The 16537-nt window shown below is 39.9% G+C and overlaps 1 protein-coding gene and 1 pseudogene across 5 annotated transcripts in view; one reads left to right on the forward strand and one right to left on the reverse strand.

Annotated features, from left to right (window-relative positions):
- LOC100967527 (AGBL carboxypeptidase 4) overlaps positions 1-16537 on the forward strand; it is a 1457032-nt gene that overhangs the window by 828828 nt on the left and 611667 nt on the right. The window lies entirely within an intron of this gene.
- LOC112438744 (small nucleolar RNA U13) lies at positions 10704-10814 on the reverse strand (annotated as a pseudogene).

Consider the following 16537-nt stretch of genomic DNA (forward strand, 5'->3'; position numbering starts at 1 on the left):
CATCATAATTGCTATTATTATTATAGTATGTTATGATATTTATTAACATAGTGGCCAGTGTTTATTGATTGCAAACTAATTACTGACCATAATGCTAAGTGCTTAACATATATTATCACAATCTTCACAACCCTCTGAGAAAGGTACCCCTATCTCTGTTGCCCAGATGAAGAAAAGTGAGATTAAATAAATTCTCAAGATCAAACAGCTAGTAAGAGATTGCACTTGTTGGGTAGCTAAGTAATTTTACCTTCATTTTGCAGATAGGAAAATGAGGCTCAGAAAGTCAAGAAAACTGAAATTTTCTCAAGACCACACAATTAAAAAGTGGTTCTCAAATGGCTCCTTCCCAAGAGGCATGATCCTGAGAGGGACTGCTAAGCTCTAGGCAGGGAGTAATATCTTAGAAGCTATGGTTGGAACATTGCAGTATGTGTGCTTCCCCGTGGACAGACTTCAGTGTGAAGAACCAAAAGGGAAAATTGAGAGACAGAATCTTGGGTGAGTTACAGAATCAAAAAGCCAGTAGACCCACCAAAGGAACAGCCAATCACAAAGGCCAGGAGGGGCTAGGTATAGAGAGAGTGTCCAGATGTGAAACTAGAATAAAAATATTATTAGCCCTGAGGGGCTAATCGTCCAAACCTAAGAAAGTCTCAAGAACCTTTGAAAATCATAAATAGGTGTTTAAATAGCCATTGGGAGATTGCTGGCAAGATGGCTGAATAGGAAGAGCTCTGGTCTGCAGCTCCCAGTGAGATTGATGCAGAAGGTGGGTGATTTCTGCATTTCCAACTGAGGTAACCAGTTCATCTCATTGGGACTGGTTGGACAGTGGTTGCAGTCCATGGAGGGTGACCCAAAGCAGGGCGGGGCATCACCTCACCCAGGAAGTGCAAGGGGTCAGGGAACTCCCTCTCCTAACCAAGGGAAGCTGTGAGGGACTGTGCTGTGAGGAACCACGTACTCCGCTCCAGATACTGTGCTTTTCCTACGGCCTTCGCAACTGGCAGACCAGGAGATTCCCTCCAGTGCCTACAGAGTAGGCGCCCTGGTTTCAAGGACAAAACTGGGTGGCCATTTAGGCAAACATCGAACTAGCTACAGGAGTTTTTTTTTTTCATACCCTACTGGCACCTGAAATGCCAGAGAGACAGAACTGTTCACTCCCCTGGAAAGGGGGCTGAAGCCAGGGAGCCAAGTGGTCTAGCTTGGCGACTCCCACCCCGAGGGAGCCCAGAGAGCTAAAAGCCACTGGCTTAAAATTCTCACTGCCACCACAGCAGTCTGAGGTTGACCTGGGATGCTCAAGTTTGGTGCGGGGAGGGGCACTGGCCATTGCTGAGGCTTGAGTAAGCCGTTTTACCCTTGCAGTGTAAATAAAGCCACCTGGAAGTTCGAATTGGTTGGAGCCCACCACAGGTCAGCAAGGCCGCTGTGGCCAGACTGCCTCTCTGGATTCCTCCTCTCTGGGCAGGACATCTCTGAAAAAAAGGCAGAAGCCCCAGTCAGGGGCTTATAGATAAAACCCCTATCTCCCTGGGAAAGAGCACCTGGGGGAAGGGGCGGCTGTGGGCACTGCTTCAGCAGATTTGAACGTCCCTGCCTGATGGCTTTAAAGAGAGCAGTGGATCTCCCAGCACAGTGTTCGAACTCTGCTAAGGGTCAGACTGCCTCCTCAAGTGGGTCCCTGACCCCCATGTCTCCTGACTGGGAGACACCTCCCAGTAGGGACCGACCCAACACCTCATACAGGAGAGCTCCAGCTAGCATCTGGTGGGTGCCCCTTGAGGAAGGATCAGGCAGCAATATTTGCTGTTCTGCAGCCTCTGCTGATTATATCCAGGCAAATAGGGTCTGGAGTGGACCTCCAGCAAACTCCAGCAGACCTGCAGCAGAGGGGCCTGACTGTTAGAAGGAAAACTAACAAACAGAAAGGAATAGCATCAACATCAACAAAAAGGATGTCCAATCGACCCCATCCAAATGTCACCAACATCAAAGATCCAGGTAGATAAATCCGTGAAGAAGGGGAGAAAACAGTGCAAAAAAGGCTGAAAATTCCAAAAACCAGAACACCTCTTCTCCTCCAAAGTATCACAACTCCTCACCAGCAAGGGAACAAAACTGGATGGAGAATGTGTTTGACAAATTGACAGAAGTACACTTTGAAGGTGTGTAATAACAAACTCTTCCAAGCTTAAGGAGCACATTCTAACCCAATGCAAGGAAGCTAAGAAGCTTGAAAAAAGGTTAGACAAATTGCAAACTAGAATAACCAGTTTAGAGAACATAAATTACCTCCTGGAGCTGAAAAACACAGCATGATAACTTCCTGAAGCATACACAAGTATCAATAGCCAAATCAATCAAGCACAAGAAAGGATATCAGAGATTGAAGATCAGCTTAATGAAATAAAGCATGAAGACAAGATTAGAGAATAAAGAATGAAAAGGAATGAACAAAACCATCAAGAAATATGGGATATGTGAAAAGACCAAATCTATGTTTGATTGGTGTACCTGAAAGTGATGGGGGGAGAATGGAATCAAGTTGGAAAATACACTTCAGGATATTATCCAAGAGAACTTCCCCAACCTAGCAAGACAGGCCAACATTCAAATTCAGGAAATACAGAGAACACCACAAAGATATTCCTCGAGAAGAGCAACCCCAAGACACAATCGTCAGATTCACCAAGGTTGAAATGAAGGAAACAATGTTAAGTGCAGCCAGAGAGAAAGGTCGGGTTACCCACAAAGGGAAGCCCAACAAACTTAACAGCAGATCTCTCTGCAGAAATCCTACAAGCCAGAAGAGAGTGCGGGCCAATATTCAGCATTCTTAAAGAAAAGAATTTTCAACCCAGAATTTCATATCCAGCCAAACTAAGCTTCATAAATGAAGGAGAAATAAAATCCTTTACAGACAAGCAAATGCTGAGAGATTTTGTCACCAGCAGGGCTGCCTTACAAGAGCTCCTGAAGGAAGCACTAAATATGGAAAGGAAAAACTAGTACCAGCCAGTGCAAAAACAGACCAAACTGTAAAGACCATCGGTGCTATGAAGGAACAGAATCAACTAATGGGCAAAATAACCAGCTAGCATCATAATGACAGGATCAAATTCACACATAACAATATTAACTTAAATGGAAATGGGCTAAATGCCCCAATTAAAAGACACAGACTGGCAAATTGGATAAAGAGACAAGACCCATCGGTGTGCTGTATTCAGGAGACCCATCTCGTATGCAAAGACATACATAGGCTCAAAATAAAGGGATGGAGGAAGATTTACCAAGCAAGTGGAAAGCAAAAAAAAGCAGGAGTTGCAATCCTAGTCTGATAAAACAGACTTTAAACCAACAAAGACCAAAAGAGACAAAGAAGGGCATTGCATAATGGTAAAGGGATCTGCAACAAGAAGAGCTAATTATCCTAAATATATATGCAGCCAATACAGGAGCACCCAGATTCATAAAGCAAGGTCTTAGAGACCTACAAAGAGACTTAGACTCCCACAGAATAATAGTGGAGGACTTTAACATCCCACTGTCAATACTAGACAGATCAACAAGACAGAAAACTAACAAAGATATTCAGGACTTGAACTCAGCTCTTGACCAGGCAAAAATAATAGACATCTACAGAGCTCTCCACCCCAAATCAACAGAATATACATTCTTCTCAGCACTACATGGCACTTATTCTAAAATTAACCACATAATTGGAAGTAAAACACTCCTCAGCAAATGCAAAAGAACAGAAATCATAAGAAACAGTCTCTCAGACCACAGTGCAATCAAATTAGAACTCAGGATTAAGAAACTCACTCAATGATAGTTTTTTTTGCTGTGCAGGAGCTCTTTAGTTTAATTAGATCCCATTTGTCAATTTTGGCTTTTGTTGCCATTGCTTTTCGTGTTTTTGTCATGAAGTCTTTGCCCATGTCTATGTCCTGAATGGTATTGCCTAGGTTTTCTTCTAGGGTTTTTATGGTTTTAGGTCTTACATTTAAGTCTTTAATCCATCTTGAGTTAATTTTTGTATAACGTGTAAGGAAGGGGTTCAGTTTCAGCTTTCTGCATATGGCTAGCTAGTTTTCCCAACATTTATTAAATAGGGAATCCTTTCCCTAAGAGCATCTGCACAGCAAAAGAAACTATCATTAGAGTGAACAGGCAACCTACAGAACAGGAGAAAATTTTTGCAATCTATCCATCTGACAAAGGGCTAATATCCAGAATCTACAAAGAACTTAAACAAATTTACAAGAAAAAAAATAAACAATCCCATCAAAAAGTAGGCAAAGGATATGAACAGACACTTCTCAAAAGAACATATACATGCAGCCAAGAAATATATGAAAAAAAGCTCATCATCACTGGTCATTAGAGAAATGCAAATCAAAACCACAATGAGATACCATCTCATGCCAGTTAGAATGGCAATCATTAAAAGACAGGAAACAACAGATGTTGGAGAGGATGTGGAGAAATAGGAATGCTTTTACACTGTTGGTGGGAATTTAAATTAGTTCAACCATTGTGGAGGACAGTGTGGCAATTTCTCAAGGATCTAGGCCCAGAAAACCATTTGACCCAGCAATCCCATTACTGGGTATATACCCAATGGATTATAAATCATTCTACTATAAAGACACATGCACTCGTATGTTTATTACAGCACTGTTCACAATAGCAAAGCCTTGGAACCAACCCAAATGCCCATCAATGATAGACTGGATAAAGAAAATGTGGCCCATATCCACCATGGAATACTATGCAGCCATAAAAAGGATGAGTTCATGTCCTTTGCAGGGACATGGATGAAGCTGGAAACCATCATTCTCAGCAATCTAAAACAAGAAGAGAAAACCAAACACCTCATGTTCTCACTCATAAGTGGGAGTTGAACAATGAGAACGTGGACACGGGGAGGGGAACATCACACACTGGGGCCTTCTGGGGGGTGGGGGACAAGGGGAGGGATAGCATTAGGAGAAATACCTAATGTAGATGATGGGTTGATGGTTGCAGCAAACCACCATGGCACGTGTATACCTGTGCAACAAACCTGCACGTTCTGCACATATACCCTAGAACTTAAAGTATAATAAAAAAAAATAAAAATGAAAAAAGTATCTGCCAAACTTTTTCTCATTAAAAGAATGAAAATCATAAATATAGTTGACCCCCACTTGAACTAAATTCATTCAGCAACCAATTAATCTAAATTAAATCAAATTATTTTAGTTGTTTCTTTGTTCCAAAGTATGTTTGCCTGAATGTTAAGTAATACCTTTCAGTTGGCTCTAAAGATTGTATTCTTTGCTATTTATGGTATTAATAGCTACCTTTCAAGATGGCTCCCAGTGATCTTCACCCTAAACTCTTGTGAGTCTCCACTCACACTGTACCATAGTTAGCATGTGTGATAAATAAAATCTGGCATTAGTGATGATAAGGTTATATTAATCGATAAGGTTATATTACTCTGAAATTAGTTTATAAAAGATATGATGGGTTCTATCTTGGTTGCACTCACTCTCTTTTTTCCTCTCTGGGTAAAGCCAACTTCCATGTCACAAGAGGTTCTATGGAAAGGCCTATGTAATGAGGAACTGAAGCCTTCCAAGCCATGCCAATGAGCTTGGAAGCAGTTCCTCTAGCTCCAGTAAAGTTTTCAGATGTCTATAGCGCTACAGCTTGATGAAAACCTCATGAGAGGCCTTGAGCTAGAACAATCTAGCTAATTTACTCCCAGATTCCTCATTCTCAGACACTGTGAGAGATAATAAATGTTTGCTGTCTTAAGCCACTAGAGATTTTGGAGTAAGTTGTATACAACAATATATAGCCAATGCACTATTTTATTACTCAAGTCCAAGGAAAATGGACATTTACATTCAATAGCTCTTTCTCAGAGCTTTGACTCATCTCTTGTGTTAGCATCCGGGATTGTGAATTTCCCATCTACTGTCTACTCTAGGGATGATTAACATCAGGATGAATGCAAATGTAAGATAGGGAGCTGTTACCGTGATGTGTTGAGTTAAAGGAAATGTGTGGTCTAGAAGTGCATGACCAGGTTGAAGTCAAAAGATTGATATTAGATTATTGTAGCTGCAGTGGTAGCAAACAAGAGTCAGAGATTCAGCATAGGGCCTGACACTTAGTTGGTATTCAATAAACGTCTGATGATCTAGATTCTTCACTCTTGAGCTAATTCTACCTGTCTTCCTCTTCCTGGAACTCTGTCATCATAGATAATAGAGGCAGTACCCTGTCTAGATACAATTTAAGAAACATTAGGGTACAACCACATGTAGTACAGAGGTCCCTGGTAGACTACCATTTACTGGGCAGGCCAACTTTGGTAGATCAGCCAGGAAGATCATGTTTGCTATAAAGATCCAAGACCACATTCAGGAATAGGTGTTGTTAACACTGTTATCTTATCATCTGTGAGTTTCCTGTCATGGCCACCTTATTGTTATTAGATATCTGTTTATTGTCCCATGTGGAACTGAGAAGATGCCCCCTGACATCTTACTTTACTCACCTACTGATGGAAGCCCACTTCTCTATTTTTTAGATTTTGCTATCTAGGACTATAGTGTCCATAGGATAAATAAACCCTAGAACCAGGCTATATGACTTGAAATTCTGGCCCATCACTTAATATCAAAGAAACTTGGAAGAGGCACTTGAACTATCTAATCTTTATTTTCCTGAACTGTGGAATGAGATAAAAATAGCCCCTACTCAAAGGATTGTTGTGATAATTAAATGAGTTAATGCATGTAAACATCTTAAAACAGTGCCTGGCACATAGTAAATGCTCAATATATCTTACCTATTACTGTCATTATTAGTACTATGAGGCACCCTGGTTTAGAGGAAAGAGCTTGGGTTTTAGGGTTGGATGCACATTTTGGCTCTGTGACCTTGAACAAGTTACTGATGTCTTTGAACCTCAATTCCTTAATCTGTAAAAAGGTAAGATATTATCTACATTGGAGGTTATTTTAAGGGTTAAATAAGATCATGCATACACATATTTGCATCATAGTTTTCTTCTCTTTCATTAGCAAGGTTATAAGTGCTAACTCTAAAACCTATATTTTTGAAAAGTAGCATCTGTCATCCTAAGAAAAATATCTGTGAAGAAGAGTGCACTGTTTTAAAGAATGGCAAATGGTTCTATGTTTAGCATCAGATGGGCAAAAGCATTTAAGTTCATGGTTGGATGCTTTTGAGTTTTCATAAAAATAAAATCTAACAGATATAATTAAGTATGCAGCATTTAGAATGAGAGTAGGCACTCTTCATTGTGTGGGCAATAAAACCTGGAAGAAAAAACAATCAATATGTTGGAGCCATTAAGTTTTCAGCTACAAATAACTAATTTCAATCCTCATGGTTTTTCTAGGGTTCAAATATATTGCTTATTCTTCTTAAAATATTAATATAGCCCTGAATTATTTATGGAGCCAAGAAACACTGTACTCTTTTAACATGGAAGAGAATGTCAGCACCATGGGAGACAATAATAAATCTGAAATGTAAATAATACCTCTGAGAATAAAGCCTGGTTGAAGGCCACAGTTTGTGTTTTCTAGACTTTTTCTTTTGTGATACAGAAGTTGGAAAGCCAATAGATAATGCTATTCTAGACTTAACGATTCTCTTAGGGTTACCAGTATTTTGTGCAGTGTTGAGGTCAGTCTAGAAGTTTTGATCACTTATAATAATATTATTTAATTTCATGTAATTTAAAGAACCTACTATAATAATAGCAATAGCTATTATTTATTGCATTTTATTATGTCCTGAGTACTGTGCTGAATGCTTATATACATAACCTTTACATCTTTCCTCTTAATGACTCTGTAAAGCAGGTACTGTTACTTTCCCTGTTTTCCAGGAGAAGACACTGAGACCAAGAAAGGTTAAATGTTTTGAATCACTGGCCTCTGACTCCAGAGCCCTTTTCCTGATGTAACAACTTGCTGCCTTCACCCATAGACAACGTTAATTGTTCTTGCCTCTGGCATTCTACAGCAGAAAGCCTGTGCTTCTGCTGCACTCTGCTTGGCTTTGTAGACATTTTTTCTTGTTGGTATTCTCCACTATTGTAGTGGAAAGAGCATAGTCTTTGAAGTTAAACAGACCTGGGCTTGATTTTTATGTCTTCTCTCGCTAGCAGTATTATCTTGAATTACCTAGTACTCAAAATAAATCTCTGAGGTAGGAATGTTATTGTCTCATTTTATCATTTATGAATCTGGGGTTTAGAGGGGATAAGTAACTTGACCAAGGTCCTACTCCAAGTATGTGAAGGAACTGAGCTTGTATCCAACTCTATCAGAAGCTTCCAAATGTATCTACATAATTATAAATATTCAAAATTGCAATTTGTTAACTTGGAGATTATCTAGTGGCCTCCTCATTTTGCAGATGGGAAAACAAGGCCCAGAAAGAGTTTAGGTATTATTACCTTCATTTTACATTAGAGAAGATGAGAAAAGAAGGGCTAAAACTCCTGAATTCTGTACTTTTCTAGAACTGCCTAGTGGTTTGAAATATTCCTGTTGAGAAGGGTTTTGCTACCTCTCTTGATGGAAGGGCTACTTACTCTATTAGATGGTGGTATAAAGGAAGCTATTGTGGAGTGATGTGCATAGAGAAATTCTCTCTTTTCCTTTTGTTAACATTGGAATGACTTTTATTTGCTTTGACCTTGGATTTCTTTTCATCATTAAGAGGGATATATTGTGTGTTTAAATATTGCATTATTAATAATATTTGCCTGAGTGCCGTGTCATGATCAATTTTTCATGTGTATCATTCTTTATGCAGCACTAGTTGAATTTCAAGCAGAACCTTACCTTCACCTCTCCTCCCCTCAGTGACAGTCTTCAGCAAGAAGAATGGCAGGCCTGAAACTCCTTATCCACATGGGAGATCAAAAATGCCTCCCTATGTCAGTCCAAAATTCTTTTTGAGATTAGGGCATCATGAGGCATCTGTGAGGAAGTGGTGGATATCTTTCTAAACCTAAACCTTGTAGCGGAGAATCCAGGTGGTATCAAAGCCCCAAACGTCCCTTAATCTCCTATGACTCTATTGTCTCATCCAAGTCTCCTCCCTCCCTTCCTTCCCACCTCTCCCCTTCCATGTTTCCTTCTTAAAATATTCCTAACTGTCAATGGACCTCTCCATTCTGATTGTGAGGCAGACACTCAGAGCAGTGTGACTGGCAGTATGATCTCGGAAGATAAAAGCTCCCTTTACCTTAAACTAATATATTAGTTTAAAAGTAAAGACCGTATTTATTTCTACCCAGAATTATATTTATTTTTTAAACCCTGTGTGGGTGAAATTTTATTAATACACTTGTTTTCCCAGGTAGCTTCTTGGCATATGGCCAGATTGGCATATTGTTCATCTCCCAGAACTCCAGAGAATATTTGAAATAAGGGACAGGTATGCTTGCCCCAAGTTCACTAATAAATCTAGTTAATGAAAACTGCATTAATTTGGTGATTTGTGCATGAACATTTTCACCCCATCTGCTAAATACCTCTTCTAAGGCTCTAGCCCCAGAAATGTGTGGGAAGAATCCCTAGATGGGGTTGTCATCTTTACCTCAGCAGCCTTTCAGATGCTTTTGATGCAACTCACAGGGTCATCTTTCCTCTTATCCACCTGTTTGTCTATCCCAGGGCTTGGAAGATTACTAACTTGGTGGGCGAGACTGGATGCTTTTTTAGAATAGGGATCATTTCTTATTCATCTCTGAAACCACAGGTTCTACACGTGACTGACAGAGTGAACACTCAGGATGTTTAAAGAAGGAAGAAAAGGGAGAAAAGAAGGGAAGAGAAGGGAAAATAAATACAAGAAGGGAGTGCTTCCATTCAGTCACCTATTCCACCAGGGAAAGGAGGGTTTGTGTGGCTCAGTGCTCATAGCATAGTGGTTAGAGGAAGTGTGTGAAGTAACCCAGACAGACATGGTGCTGTCTACAGCATACTTAATCCCTTTGAATTTTAATTTACTTTTCATTAAGTGGGAATGATAGTTTCTACTTTTTAAATTTATTATAAAACTTAAGCTAGTATATGTAAGATACTTGACATACTATATGCTGTATAGTAAGTGGTCAATAAATGTTACATTTTATTAGTTTTTTTTTTTAAGTCTTATTGTCTCTCTTTCCAGTATTTTTCCTATTTGTTGCCTTCACTGTGAGCCAGAAAATTCCTTCCTCTGGAAGCCTTTATCTCTGAAACCCAGCATTTCCAAAAATGTTCTGGGAAATAGATGTTAATAGGTATTACATAAAGGGGGAAGGATTCATATTTAAATACGTTTGAGAAGTACTGGATTAAAAATAAATTAACCATATTCTTTACAGCAGGACTTTTTACAACACTGAAATATGCTACTACACGTTGTAATTCTTCAGAGGGGACCAGTGCATACAGTATTTCCTGAAGTTATTTGATTATAGACCCTCTCTCTGTCTTTTTTCGCCAGAATATCTTATGGAATTAGTGTTCTTAGGAACTTATTTGCTCAACACTGCCCCAAAGAATTACCAGGTTTTTTTTTTTTTTTTTGTAACTGTCAACAATTCCACAGATTCTCTTTTTATTTACTGAAGCACGCAATGACAGTTTTTTTCTTCACATCAGATGGGTAATGGGCCAACATCATAATAAAGTTTGAGAGAGGCACAGCTCACACATTATTGCATTATTGTGAAAAGTTCATCATGCTTAACAAATTTTTTAAACTATCATTGGAAAACTTAAACAAATAATGGTGACAAAAACTTCCCTGAATCTCCTAGGTTTTGTTTATGTGTATGTGTGTGTGTATACCTATATATATATATATATGTACTTTTTTTTTTTTTTTTTGAGACGGAGTCTTGCTCTGTCACCTAGGCTGGAGTGCAGTGGCACGATCTCGGCTCACTGCAAGCTTCGCCTCCCAGGTTCACGCCACTCTCCTGCCTCAGCCTTCACAGCAGCTGGGACTACAGGCATACACTGCCATGCCTGGCTAATATTTTTGTATTTTTAGTAGAGACGAGGTTTCACCGTGTTAGCCAGGATGGTCTCGATCTCCTGACTTCGTGATCCACCCTCCTCGGCCTCCCAAAGTGCTGGGATTACAGGCGTGAGCCACCGCGCCCGGCCTACATGTATATATTTTTAAAGAGAGTTTTAAATTGTATTTTAATTTTCATTAATCTATTAATTTCAGAAATATTTCTCAGTATTCATTATTTGCCAAGCACAGTAATGGACATCACTGGAGTGTAGAACTGATAGGAAAGAGGCAAACAAACTTTCAGTTACATGTAGAATGATAAGAATCTATAGGATAACGTGGAAGCTCATTGGAAGAACACTTAATGCAGCTTTGAGGGATCCGAGAAGGGTGCCTGGAGGAAGTGATGTTGCTGATGGAATCTCAAAGATAAATAGGATTTAGCCAAATGAAAGTAAGTAGTTGGGGAGAATGAGTATATAGGCAAAAGGAAACATCATGTGCAGAGTACTGAGAGAGGCATGTTGAAAGAAATTCAGTGAACTGAAAAATAAAAGTGAAAATAGTACATTTTATTGTAGCAAATTTTGAAAGTAGTGAAAAGTACACATGAAACAGCAAAATCCCCTCAGATTTCTCCTCTTAAAGACAACTCAATATCGTATCCTATTTCCTTTGTCTTTTTTTCTATGCTTTTTCCATTTACATAGTAGAATGTTAGAATATATATAAAATTCTGCTGCTCACTTGTAATATTATATTGTGAGAATGTGTACAAATTGTGAAAGATTGCCTTGAAACTTTATTTTTAATGGCTGATTATGATATACCTGTAGGTGCATAGGTGCGACTTGTAGTGACCCTTCAGTTGTAAGGGAGGAACGACAATGTACCAAGCAGTCCTCAGATATTTTCCTTTATCCTGTCTCTGGTGACAAGATTCCATAGTTAAGTCACTAGCTAGACATGTTTTACACTGATCTCACCAAGGCCACGCCTAAGGCGTGCAGGGCTCCAGGCAAAGATTTTTTGTGATGCCTATGTCTATATAAACAGTTTGATTAAAAATTGTATTACAAAATTTATAGACCTGATGTGAGGTCCATGAATTTAGATGAAGATGTAGAATAATGTGTAGAGAAGATACTTAGGTATTTGTTTATTGTTCAATGAGTGCATGTGAAGTATCCGGAGCCATCTTTTCATATTCTTTGTTGTCAAATGCATAGTTTCTGGAGACAATTTTATATCTCCCACATACAGAAAAAGCTAGCACTACTGTTATTACGCACAATGCATGGCTTTTTGGGACAAATTTGTAATGAAACAATATAGATCTTCTTGCCTCAGCAGTTTCCTAATACTATTTACTTAACACTGGTTACATCATTACTCGTGATGCTTCAGCATTCATGGTACCCCTACAAATACTGGTTTTTAATGATGTACACAAATGCAGGGCTCATCTTAAGTATACAGAAAAATGTGAATAAATAATTTATTTGCTGGTTATGTTAAATGTACCATTAGGAATTGTATAGCATAAACGTAGATTAACACATCTTCCAACAATGTTTTATCTTGAATTCTAGCTTTAGGTTGTAGTCCCTACATTCCTAGAATGTACTCTGTCAGAGTTCACTGCACAATGTTAACTGCCTTTCACATACCACCATCAGCAGGAAGAATAAGCAAGGAGCCCAGATACAGAGAGAAACTGTTCTGTTTGTGCAAGGAAAGTGTGTTCTCAAATGGCACACCTCATTAATGGCCCAAGAGACCACAACATTCACACTTGGATTGGAGACAATGAGAAAGGCTTATTGGAGATACAGAGTAACAATTTTGAAAGACTTCAAAGAAGATAGATATCTCATGATAGGGACAGCTACTTCTGGAGAACATCTTAGCACTGTAAAGAGACTGGTAACTACTTAGCAGAAGAGGATACAGGGTTAAGGATGCCTGCTGCCACCCATGCTATCTTCAGTTGCTATAAACCTGGAGACAGCACCTTGATTAGAACATAGATGGGCAAGAGCCAATGCCTGGGTCCATACATAGCTCAAGTCCAGAGGTCAGTGGTGGACTATCAGTATCTCAGAGCTCTAGACTCTTCCTGTGTCCAAGATAAATGAGAGTCACCCAAATTCAGTATGTTGGCACCATTCTGGTGGCCCAATCTTGTATGATTCCATGAAGGAAATACACAGAAGTGATCTGCTTACCCAGGCATCTATCTTATCCTGGAACTGGGACATGGGACAAGCCCATAACCATAAGTTCTGGGCCTTCTCAGAGCATCTGATTGTCTCTACATCTGGGGAACTAGAAAGATTGCGAACACCCTGAGAATGAGAAAGGAGGGCTGAGATATGCCCTGCCCAATTGTCACTGCTAGTCCTGGTTGATCTCGAGCACTGGAAGAGGACTGAGAAAATTTCAAGGTAGGCACGTCTAGTGACCAGGACCCAGAGGAACCAGGGCTCAGGACATCCTGCTTGGACTGCACAGCCAGCCCAGGTACTAAAGAAGGACATAGACATTTTTCAAAAGACACTCCAAAGTCTGGGAGGGGCCCCACTTACCACAGTCAGAAGGCACTACTGCGCCTGGCTCAGCAGTTTCAGTTCTGGCTCAGTGATAAGTTTCAAAGAAATAATTCCCACCTCCCCCTCAGAATTATATCCACAATAGGTAGGTAGGGTGTTGAGTGGGAGCTGAACATTTTTACTTCAGAGAAACATGCAATTCCCACTGTTTTTAAAGAAAAGCCATGTCCTTTTAACAGAAAATAGCCAAATCCTGGAGACTACCATGGAAACCACTGGAAACCCAGTGACATGCTCCTCACATTATGAGGGATAGATAGTAATAATAATGACACTAATCAGTGTAATAAAGTTTATTAATACCTAATGTATTCGAGGAACATGCTAAATACTTTATGTATGTTTCCTTTAATTGTACTATAGTCCTACAAAGTATTATCTCCATTGATGATATGAAGAAATCAAGGCTCAGAGAAGTGAGGTGATTTACCCACGGCCACTCAGTTGATAAGTTGCAAAGCCAAGCCCATGTGATTTTGTTACCCAAGTTCTTTGCATTGTATCTCACTGCCTTTTGGTTTGCAGGTACCCTCTGAGGATGCAGAAAGATCCCTGCTTTGGACACAGACAGGATAGTGCATAGGGAGATACTGGAAGCAACTTGCATGACTTGAGACTCCTCTCCCCCAGCCTAAGACCTGGCCACAGGGCTTTGTCACCCCCCGTCTCCTTCCCTGCTTGAAGCACTATCCATCCTTCAAGCCTATAGGCTCTTCCCAAGCATGCCATTAGATGTTTTTTTCATAATTTCATTTATACATCAACATCTTATTTCTCAGTGGGCTATAATTAGGCTTCTTTCCTTTTTTTAAGTAAACAAGCATGCGTGTGAAGCATCTTGGTAAATGACCTTCAAACTCTTAGCTGGCCTGGAAAGTATAGTTTTCACTGGAAACCTGGAGGTGGCAACTTTTCTCCTCTTACGAGGTATGTGGAAATTCAGAGACCTTTATACTAGCTACTGTGTGACCTTGGTCACATTACTGCTTCTGCCTGGATCAGTATAAAATGGGGATGAGAATAGGAAATTTGGAGTAGATAAGATCTAGCTAGTGGCAACTTGCTAGCTTGTTCTCTCTCTCTCTCAACCTGACATGCAGCAGTGGTGTGAAATTGGGCACACACATCTTAGAGTACACTCCTGTGTAATCATGGGGCAGTGTGGTAGAAGAGAAAGAGCATAGACTTTGGAGTCACAGAGCTCTGGGTTTAAATCTGCCTTTCTATTTCTATTTGTATGATTTCGGGACAGTCATTTAAACTGTCTGACAGTTCAGGCAATTGTGTCCTACCCCAGAGTCTCCAGGGCATGGATTTTCAGATGTCATTCTGCAGAATGATTAAGACTAGCAGATATTTCTGTGATGTCTCCTCCCCCACCCCACCACCTTGCAGACATCTGTGGACAGAAAAACCTATCTCCTGCTCCATCTCCTGTGTCGCCTCCCTCACTGAGCCTGCTCCCTTGGCTTTTCTGCTTCTCTATAAGGTCAGAAGCATTAGCTTTGTGCTGCCTTCAGCATTCTGAGTTTTCTGAAGCTGATGAATTATGATTTCCTCCATGCCCAGTCCTTTTACTTCTGGCTTGGAGGCATTGTGCTCCCTGGCTGCTCACTGCTACCAGGCTGTGCCTTCATAATCAGATGTTTGGGTTGGCTGTAATGATGATGGATGAGGCAGAAGAATGGCAACAGGTACTTTCTGAAGCCCAATCATAGGGCTACACAGGGAGCCTGGTGTGGCCCCTGAGGCCCCATCATGCTCCTTGGAGGGTGTCTGGGGCACTTCTCAGTGTTTTATTCATGGGCTCAGGACAATGGTGCATGTATGACAAGTATATCTGATGAAATGAGACAGTCACCACCACCATCCCACTTTATAGCTACCAACTCTTCATTCTCCTGGCTAGCTACCTGGGGAAGAAGAGTTTTTCTCTCAGCTAGGTGTTTTCCGTTTCAACCAACATTTTTTCATTCGTTCCCTCACTCATTCATTAGAGTTCTGTGTTTCATCACACCACACAGACACATGGATTCTGTGATTCCCCACAATGCTAGATACCTTTTTATTTTTTATGGTTTTAGTTTTTTTATTTTTAATTTTTGTAGATATCTAGTAGGTATATATATTTATGGGGTATATGAGATATTTTGGTACAAGCATGCAATGCATAATAACCACATCATGGGAAATTGGGTATCCATCCCCTCAAGCATTTATCCTTGGTGTTACAAACAATACAGTTATAATCTTTTGGTTATTTTTAAATGTACAATTAAATTATTATTGACTATAGTCACCTTGTTGCATTATCCAGTACTAGGTCTTATTCAATTTGTTTTTTGTACCCATTGACTGTCCCTACCTCCTCCCTAACCAGTCCCCCAACCCCCACTACTCTTCCCATCTTCTGATAACTCTATCTCCATGAGTTCAATTGTTTGGATTTTTAGATCCCACAAATAAGTGAGTATATGTGATGTTTGTCTTTCTATGCCTGACTTATTTCACTTAAGCTAATGGCCTCGAATTCCATCCATGTCGTTGCAAATGACAAGATCTCATTCTTTTTTATTGCTGAACAGTAGTACTCCATTATGTATAAGCACCACATTTTCTTGATCCATTCATGTACTGATGAACATTTAGGTTGCTTCCAAATCTTGGCTATTGTGAACAGTGCTGCAGCAAACATGAGAGTGCAGGTATCTCTTTGATACACTTATTTCCTTTCTTTTGGGTATATACCCAGCAGTGGGATTGCTGGATCTTATGATAGCTCTATTTTTAGTTTTTTGAAGAACCTTAGGCACGTGAAGTCGAGGTTCTTACTCACTGTGGTTGGAAACACA

This window comes from Pan paniscus, chromosome 1, assembly GCF_029289425.2.
Source record: "Pan paniscus chromosome 1, NHGRI_mPanPan1-v2.0_pri, whole genome shotgun sequence".
Taxonomy (NCBI): Eukaryota; Metazoa; Chordata; class Mammalia; order Primates; family Hominidae; genus Pan; species Pan paniscus.